At 42.6% G+C, this 10102-nt stretch overlaps 1 pseudogene; it reads left to right on the top strand.

Annotated features, from left to right (window-relative positions):
- Positions 1-3298: 3298 nt before the first annotated feature.
- On the top strand, positions 3299-3843 carry LOC132426559 (signal peptidase complex catalytic subunit SEC11A pseudogene; annotated as a pseudogene).
- Positions 3844-10102: the final 6259 nt, after the last annotated feature.

Raw genomic sequence — 10102 nt, 5'->3', positions numbered from 1 at the left:
GGGATGTGGTGGGTATTTTTTTGTCTTGGAGATTCATAATATAACAAAGAAACTGTGTTTTGTCCAATTTTGTTTAAACATAGCATTTGCTTATGCTTATAGAGACCATGGTGTGTGTGTGTGTGTGTGTGTGTGTGTGTGTGTGTGTGTGTGTTTGTGAAGGAATTTGTAATGAATGATTTTCTAATGTTTCTAAAAAATGCAAGGCACATGACCACAGCCAATATTCTGTCCTAGGTGTGGATTTTCCATTCAGGTTCTACTGACATTAGCTCTTTTCTTACAGCTCTTTCCAAGCTTTGGGTGGTCGGTTGTAAGTTCACTTTCATGACTTTTTCCAGTCTCGGATCTCCCATACCACGTATCACGTGTGTGGGAAGAATGTTCTAGGTTTTATTCTACCTCTTGTTCGCTTTCCACTTGCTAGTTACTTGGACTACACCATCAGCAGGTCCCCCTCACGCCACTTTCTCAGGCCATAATTAAGAAATTCAAACGCCAATTGCAAAGATTTTTCTCACATGCTTTTACCTTTTTTGAGCCAGTTGATAATTGTTTCAAAATCATTTCACTCTGGGAATGCCAACTTAAGGTTTCAGGATATTAAAATACCAAAGTTGTATTCCTAGTATCTCAACCACCACTTCTCTGCCTCTATACGTCCCCCTTTCTTTCTTCCTCATCCAAATAATAAACGAGCTATCTATTAAACATCTAAAATGCACTTTATCTATTTTATCTCATTTGACCTTTATAATGGAGATTGGGAGCAGAAGCCCCATTTTACTGTTGAGAAACCAAGGCTCAGAGAGGTCAAGATACCTGCTTAAGGTCACACAACTAGTAAGTGGCAGGATAAGAAATTGCATTTGGATTTGTCACACTCCCAATTTTGTATCACTTTCCGTCCTCCTGTATCTCAAATTTGGTATGGGTACCCCTGGATGAGAGCACAGGTAAAACTATTAGCAGTCATGGGGAATCTGCTGGACCATCCACATTACACACTACCTAAACATTATGGGGAGGAAGTAAATATTTTAAAATATTCTCATGGTAAAACAAACTAGCTCATAATATGGGCTGGAATACATAGTTTCAAAAGAATTTTTAAAGATGGAACTGAAACTGCAATGAAATCTTGGGCTTTTTGAGGGAGCTTTGAGTCAAGTTCCTAGACTCCTAAGAATATCAGTTTGTTCTATGTGGTTCTGTATACCATTAGGGTTACACCATGGAAAAGAAACTTTGCTTATACCTTGCTACTGCCCCTTGCAGAAAACATTATGTAAAGTTCTAAACTCAGTTCTTGTCTAATATTTTTCTAAATTTTATTATAGTGGTTTCCTCCATTCACATGGTCCTGTCTGTAGCTTCCAACCTCTCTTTTGACACATACCATTGATTTGCTTATTCATTAGTTCATGAGAACTTGACTGTGCACCTATTAATAACCTACAGGGTATCTCTACCTCCATGTGTGGTTAGAAACATCTAACAAAACACGTAAAAATGAAATTCCTTATTCACCCCTTCTAAAATGTTCCTTCTCAAAAAATTTTACTGCTCTTTTTCCAATCATTCATGCTTGAAACAAGAAAATTCCCTTGGACTCCACGTTTGCCCTCATGATGACGTTTGTAGAGTTGGAAACATCAGCCGTCACCCTCCTTTTCCTTTGTGGCTGCCCCAGGTCAGTCCCTTATTGGTCCTTGCTTAGATCAGTGGTTCTCAGATGGGCAATTTTGCCACCACCCCCCCCCCCCGCCCCCCAGGGAACAGTTGGCAATGTCCAGAGACATTTGTTTGTCACAACTGGCATCTAGTGAGTAGAGGCCAGGGATGTTGCTAAACACCCTGTGATGTATAGGACAGCCCCCTACAACACTGAGCCCCCAAAGTCAAAAGTGTTGTGGTTGAGAAACCCTGGCCTGGTCCATGGGAAAATCTTGTTCACTGGGTTCCTCCTCTCCGCTTCTGCTTCATCTTCCATGCAGCTGCCACCTTAAGGTTTCTAAAGCATATATCTTCTGATGTCATTCCACTGCTGACACCTTCAATGGTTCCTAGCAAACTTCTAAGCCTGTCATTCAAGATTTTCCAAAATAGTTCTAGTTTTAGTTCCCACTCCCTCCCTTCATGCCACACCATCATACCACACTTCTTACACCTGGTCTTCTCCCAGGCGGTATCCTCTACCCTTGAAGCCTTTATTGTTCTCTTCCTCACCCTCACCCCTCCTATCACTGTCTATCAAAACCCTGCCCCTCCCTCCAGCCCGACCTCAAAGGCTATCTTACTTTCTAAAGCCTTTCCTGATTCCCCCAAATGGCATTAACTCTTCCCAACTCTTCTCTCTATGGGCTGCCGTCATCGCCAAGTTGTATTCCCTTGAGGACAGCAGCTGCGCCTGGATGCTTACACTCAGATCCCCACGACACCAAGCCTCGGCTGGCGTGTTTCAGAGTGGCCATTAAGAAGGGAGAATTGGGAGGAACGCGGAAGGAAGTGGGCATTCACACAAGGAGGGGCAGAGGGGAGCGTGCAGGAGCACAGGGGTTCTGATCACAGTGCTGAAAGCTGACGGCTCAGCTACATCTGCTTTTTGAACTTCTATCTTCCATCATGAGGTCACTGCAGCTGCCCCAATTCACTCCTCTTCTCCCCCCCTTCTTCCTTCTCTCCCTTCCTTCCTTTCTTTCTTTTAGAACATTCGTTCTCAAAGAAAGGAGCAGTGATATTACTACCAAGGGGATAAAAATTAATTCTTTGAATATGAAAAAAAACCTTTAGCTATGACAATGGTGTGTGGCCCTCCAATGCGCCACCCTACCCAGAGAAATCTTATTAATTTCTCTCGTTAGGGATAATTTACATTTTAATTTATGTTTTCTCTTTGCGGGGGGATGGGGTGGTGGCAATAATTTTATTTAAAGGTTGAGAAGCATTGTATTAGAAGTATTAGAAACACTGTATAAGGTGAGGGGTATAAGCATGATGGGCCTACACACACATATGTTTTTAAAACCCATGGAAAATTTTTAAAGGCTCAATTCTTTCATTTGTAAATAATTAGAGAAAATATAAAGTATTGCCACTTTGGTTGTGATTCACTCACATACTGCTTTCTCCGTTTTGTCAATAAGAAAACTGAGGCACAGAGAAATGAGTGTATTCATTCATCAAGATCTCAGTGGAGGAGGGTCCTGTCTAGCGTGAGCCTGGCCCGTGTGTCAGCCGTTCCTCCCGCGGGTCACATCTCGCCCTCTTCTGACCGTGTCCCCTCGCCGGCCCCGCCATGGTATTTCTCGATTTTTGGATGATGATGTGCAGCGGATGAACAAGCGGCAGCTCTATTATCAAGTCCTAAATTTTGGAAAGACTGTCTCCTCGGCACCAGTGCCCTGGAAGGGGTTAACGGTTATAACTGGAAGGGAAAGTCCCGTTGCCGTGGTGCTCGGCGGCAGCACGGAACGTGCATTTCATAGAGGAGATTTTCTCTTGCTAGCAAGTCGAGTTGAAGATCATCCCGTAGGAGTGGAAGAAATTGTTGTTTTTAGGATAGAAGGAAGAGAGGTTCCTATAGTTCACCGAGTCTTGAAGATTCATGAAAAGCAAAATGGACCTGTGAAGTTTCTGACCAAAGGAGGTAACAGTGTGGTTGATGCCCGAGGCCTGTATAAACAAGGACGACATTGGCTAGAGAAGAAGGATGCTGTGAGGACAGCGAGGGGATTTGTTCCTTACACTGGGGTTGTGACCATCCTCATGAGTGACTATCCTAAGTTTCAGTGTGCAGTACTCTTCTTGCTGGGTTTATTTATGCTGGTCCATCGTGAGTAAGAAGTCTGCCTCGCTGTTCCTGGAAGACGCTGTACTTTTTGTTCCTGAATGTTTGGAGCAGATATCGATCTGTGGTTGGTGGAATGGAGAACACATGTTGGTGCTTCTTGGTAGCCCTGGTTTGCATTAAGTTTATGTTTCCACGCCAGAGTACGTGTGGGCGGGTGCATGTGCACCACAGTGTGCACTCGAGGGGACTTTCAATCACAGAATTCCATATGTTGTCATTGTCACACTTTCGCATTTTTGTACATCAGTGAATTTTTTCTATTAAAAAGTTGAGCCAAAAAAAAAAAAGATCTCAGTGGAGTGCCTATAAATTCATAGGGTTTTCAAGGTTTAAGAGAACTAACTCGCGTAAAGTATTGATACTTAGGAGCAAGACACATGCTAGGCATCAGTAATATAGCCACTAGCATCAGCGTCATTATTATTGTTTTTACTACATTCCAGGCTCTGAACTGAGGCGCTGGGAATAAGATGATGGTGGGGAAACAGACATAGTCTCCACCCTAATGTAGCTCACACTCTAGTGGGTGAGACAGAAAATCACCAAAGGATGTATAATTGCAAACTGCGGTGAGTGCAGGGGGAGCCGTGAGAACATATAATAGGAGGGACTGATTTAGTGGGGGGAGGAGGAATGAGGAAGGCTCCCGAGTGCAATGATAATGAACTGGGATCTGAAGAATGAGTTAAGTGGGTGAATGAGGATGTGAAAAGCGCTCCCCTGGGAAGGACCAAAGTATATGGAGGCTTCTGCGAGGAGGGGAGCGTGGAGCGTTTGAAAGACAGAAACACCAGCGTGCCTGGAGCCTAGAAAGCGAGGCAGAAAGCGAGTCAGGATGAGTCTGCAGAGGCCTAGACCATGATAGGAGGTTTAGTTTTATCCGAAGATAAATGGAAGCTGTTGAAGGGTTTTAAGTCAAGGATTGATGTGCTATGACTTAGGTTGTTGTGGAGAAAATGGATTGGGAGAGGATGAATGGAAGGGGAGTGATCATTTAAGAGTTCTTGCAATAGTTCAGGTCTAAAGTGATAGCAGTGAAGATGGAAATAGGTATACAAATTTGAAGATACTTAGAAGGCAGAACCAGTAAGGATGGATTACATGTGGAGGGTGAGTGAGAGGGAGGGGTCTGGCTTAGGGAACTGCATGGACTGTGGTAACATGTCTGAGGCCACTAGTTAGTAAACAGCAGAGCCAGGCCTATAATCTAAGGCTTAGATCAATGTCCTAAAACATCGTAGCTGGTTCCCAGTGGCTGGGCTTCATTTACTTCTGCCCAAGTTCCTGTTGAAACATTGTACCCTGGGATAAGAACCTCACAGAAAAGGTCTTCCGAAGTTGGAAGCATCTAACAACCTCGGATTGGATTTAGGGAAAGTGAATTAAAATTCCTGTAGCGTGGGCAGGCCCCTCAATATTGCTGAGCTGGCATCCTCATTCTGTTAAATACAGACGGTTAAAATACCCACTTCAAAAGGTAGTTCTGAGGCAGGGGTTAGAAGCAGTAGTGCCAGTCTACAATGGGCACATCTGAACTTGGACCCTGGGCACCACGCTCCATCTTGCTCCTCAAGTCACAGTTGTGTCTTTTTCTTTGTAGGTTGTTCCTGTGACATGTGGGCCAAGAGGAACTTTGGGCTGGGTGTCTTTTTGTTCTGGTGTCCCAGGTGAAGTCAGCTGCATTTTCCTGCATGTTAGAGGCTCAGGAAATCTGTCCCTCACCATCACCAGGTGGGCCACCAGAGTGTTCTCTGTGCTTGAGGTCTGAAATCAAAATGGTAAGTTAAGGGCCTAAGGCAGATGGTCTCGAAGTTTATAGTGCATAAAAGTCACCTTCACCTGTGATGGCTTTTTAAAATATAGATTCCTGGGTCCCACCACCCTAGCTATTCTAATTCAGAAAGCCAGGATGAAGCTGAGGAATCTGTATTTTCATAAGCTCCCAAGGGTGAATCTAAGCCTGGAAAGTTGTCCATTTGGTTGCGATTCTTTGAGGGAAGAAACTCTGTCAGCTTCACTAACCCAGGGCCCAGTGGGGTACTAAATAAACATTTGAGTTCAATTGAATAAACACTGAATTTTGTCAAATTGAATTACTGTGTTGTGGCCTTATTTTCCTTCCCATCGATCCCAAGTCAATTGCTGAGGAATCTGCTAAGATTTTAGGAACGATAAAGTTTAGAGAGAGGAGTGAGGTTCAGGAAAATGTGTGTGTGTGATATGAGGAGTTATAGCAACCCGCAAGTTACTACCAAGCAGGTTAAAAGGATGTGGGATTCTCATTGTTAAGGACCTGCTGCTGCTGGGACTCCATTTCATTCACCCAATATTTTTGTGAAGCTATGTAATTAAAAGTAAATTAAGTCAGCCCCAGGCTGAACAAGGCACATTATCTCACCCCAAGGCATCCTCGCTGGAGCCAGGTGGCTAAATTCCAGGGGGCCCCTGTGCCCTGAAGGCAGCTGCTTGAGGGCTGTCCGGCTTCTTCTTGACCACGCAGGGTTTCATTCCCTTCCCTATGCCATCTCTTCCACAGCAGCCCATCCATACATTCCCCCCGCCCCCTGCCCTGTCAGTATTGAAATCTTTTATTGCTTGTGAGAGTGAAATATTCCAAGACCTGGAGCAGAACATCCTTCCAAGCTTGCTCTTACTATCCCCACACACGTGGCCCCTGACCAGCTTTCCTGTATAAACTCATGTCCTGATACATATTTGAAAAGCAAAACTTAAATTATACACTTGGTAGACATATGATTTTAAAATACCATGAACAAGAGGATGTACTTAGAGGGAACTCAGGGTGATGAGCAAAAAGGCCTTTGAGAGGACAAGGAAAACAATTCTAAGTAACTTATCTTTTACCTTTGTCCCAAACAAGCTACCCACTAATGTTGCTTCTCATCACTTACTCCTTTATTCCCACAATCACTGTTCCACTTCTTTCTTCCAGACTGGTTCATGCTTTCTGAAGGAACCTGATTTTGCCTGTGACCTTTGATTGATCATGGGGTCAATGTTGGGTTATAGAAGGCCACCAGATGGATTGGAAGAAATTGAGAGCAGAAAGAACCACGTTTGAATCCTGGATCCCTTACGTGAGTGACTATGGATGAAATCTTCCACTTTAATAAATACCTGTGTTATGCTCCATGCTTTCCAGATGTGGAATGAACATTAGGGCAGACAGAAGAGTTTAGAACTGAGTCTGTGACTCAGAGGGGGCTGGAGGCCTGTCTTTTTATTAGGGGAGACGCTATGAGCAGGAGGTAGGCTTGCTGGCTTAAAGGAGTTGTTTGCTAAGGTTTATTTTAGCATCAGAATTCCTGCTCTCCCTTTAAAAAAAATTTGTGTTTAAATAAATGTGTTTGTTAGTTTTTCTCCATTGTATTCTGAAACTTTAGAACATACCCCATTGTACATCTGAAAACTCTTTCTAGAGACATTTGTTGGGTGGGCAACTCACACACTCACACATATGTGGAAAGCCATTGCATACAGTTTACAGAGCAAGTTAACTGAAGGTGCACCAATGGTAACAATCTTTCCTAATATGGTGCTTCCCCTGGCGTATGAGAGAGACTTGGTTCCCCAAACTGAAAGTCACTCAGCAGAAATCTCCTGTTTTTCTAAATTGTGGTCAGTCTCTGGATGAATATAAAGCAGTTCTGAGATGCCATAGAGAGAAGTAAGAACAAGTTCATTTCCACTGACAACTTTTCTTGGAAGTACAGTCCACTTCCATCTCCTCCCCACCCCCAAATTTCCCTGTCTGAATCCAGCCCACGCTCAGAAAACGCCCTCTCCTCTGTAATGTACTTTAGAACATGAGTGCTTTAGGAAAGGAATGACCGATCTCCCAAAGGTCCAGAGGTTCTATTTGCCAGAGAGGTTGGATTGAAGAACATTCTGGGCTCCACCCAACCCCACATGAGTAAGAAATGCAGTCTCATATAGGACAAAGGGAAGGCATCTTATCATACAGGATTTTACTGACTAGGAGTAAACTAACGATTTAACCCAGAGAGGGTGACCTGAGGAAAGAAACTACTACTCTATCAACCTGTAAGCCCCATTTCTAACATTCCAGCACCAGCTATACTATCCAAACAACCAGATTCCTAAGAGCACTTGTTTGGCCTATAACACGAGTCATTTATTGAGAACTACTCTTGCCTTATGCTACGTTAGGCACAAAGAAAAATGAGAAAAAATATATTAATTCCGTAGAATTGTATCAAGGTCTGGGACATAGTAACCATTTAAAAGTGGTATTGTTGTTGTTGTTATTGTTGTTGTTGTTAGTTGTTGTTCCTGGGCAAGTTTTCTGCCACGTACCAGTAGTGTTGACATTATTGATTATTGACTTTTTAGACCTTGCTTGTATTAGGTTCTCCTCCTACTTCTTGATCCAGGACTCCTTTCATTTGTTTTTATAATAGATGTATATCTTTATCTGTCTATCTATCTATCCATCGATCTATCTATCTATCTATCTGACATCTCCCACATATTATTCCATTCTTTTCTCTCTGATTTTACTATGATGTAGTCTGGATTATAGCAAAAGCTTCTTTAATCTCTCTCCCTCTAGTCCGTGAGCCCATAGAGGGCAGGGGCCAAGGATTACATCTTTCATATATCAAGTCTGATAGGAATTCCATAAATATTTTTTGAGGGCACATATGACCAATGAATTGATAAATGACTGAATAAACTAGCATGTTAGCCTTTCCACCACTAGTCTTTCTGTTTCTGGCTGGTCAGGCCCACTGCAAGCATACTGTCTCCTGAAAATTCCATCTTTATCTCGTTACTCCCTTGCTCAAAAATATAAGTGGCTCTCCATTATCCTTTAAGCCAGATTTGAAGCCATCTCCACCCTGTTATCTTGCTCTATCTGATGTGCTGTCCAATGCCCTCTCCTACTCCTGTGTGCATAAATCCAAGCGTCTGGCAGGTTGGACTCCTCTCAGGCACTGAATTTCTGTATAGTCATTCTTTCCAGATTCTTGCTCATGACTTGGCCACCTTTCTCTTTGAATATCCAAACCTGACCCATCATTTAATGCCCACATCCTAGACCTTAGTAACAATTCAGCCCATATAGACAGAGCCCCTACTCAGAACTTCCCATACCCACATGGTTTCTGCTTGGCTCCTTGCCGAATGCTACCCTGTATTACTATCTGACGATCAATTTATAAGGTCCTGAGAGCAGGAGCCATGCCTTATGCTTCTTTGGATCTGGACCATTTTTAGGGAATCTTGTCAAAGTGAACTCAGTGCAACACGAATTTTACAGAAGAGAATTCTCTGAAGTATAAAGCTGAGCTTGGTCCTTCTTGTTTCCATCTAACCACTAAGTTTACTCCTTTAGATATAGAGTGGATCAGTCAGTTCTTGGGGTCCCCAGTGTATATTGTATAACATGTATGTCCTAATAATGGTGACAAAATGGTAGCTAACATGTGTGAGTACACATATGTGTGAGTAACATATGTGTGCATATTTCAGTACTTAATACTCTCTGTGCAAGGCCCTGTGCCCAGTACCTTAATATTTTAATTTAATCATCAAATTCCTATGAAATAAGTTCTATTATCCTACTTTACAGATGAGGAAACAAATCAGAGCTTCAAATATCATCAAGCCCTGACTCAGTTTCATGCCCAGCACTAGATTCTGGGGATGCAGGTATCAATCACGCACAGTCTCTACTCTCAAAGGGTTTAGAGACTAGGAGAAAAGAGGAAACGAATAATTATGATTCAGTTCAATAAGTGCGGTATCTGAACTAGTATAAGCCTTTCCTCTATCAGATGAAGGTGGTGACCAACCCTCTCCGATGTCCAAACAATGCCTTAAATTTCTTAATATCAGCATTTAACTTCTGCAGTCTTCCTCCTAATAACTTATACTCCCAGTTTAGTCATGAGAAGACATCAGTAAATTCCAAAAGAAGGATATTCTAGAATATACTTGAGCAGCACTCCTCTAAATTATCAAGGTCATCAAAAACAAGGAAAGCCTGCGGGATTGTCACAGTTAAGAGGAACTAAGGAGACATAACAACTAAAGGTGATGTGGTATCTCGGTTGCGGTCCTGGGGCAGAAGAAGGATATTATATAAAACCTAAGGAAATTTGAATAAAACATGGACTCTAGTTAATAATTATGTGCAATATTAGTTTATTAGTTGTAACAAATATATCATACTAATAAAAGATGTTAATAATGGAAGCTGAC

Source organism: Delphinus delphis, chromosome 6, assembly GCF_949987515.2.
Source record: "Delphinus delphis chromosome 6, mDelDel1.2, whole genome shotgun sequence".
Classification (NCBI taxonomy): domain Eukaryota; kingdom Metazoa; phylum Chordata; class Mammalia; order Artiodactyla; family Delphinidae; genus Delphinus; species Delphinus delphis.
This window is presented reverse-complemented; position numbering and strand designations above follow the sequence as displayed.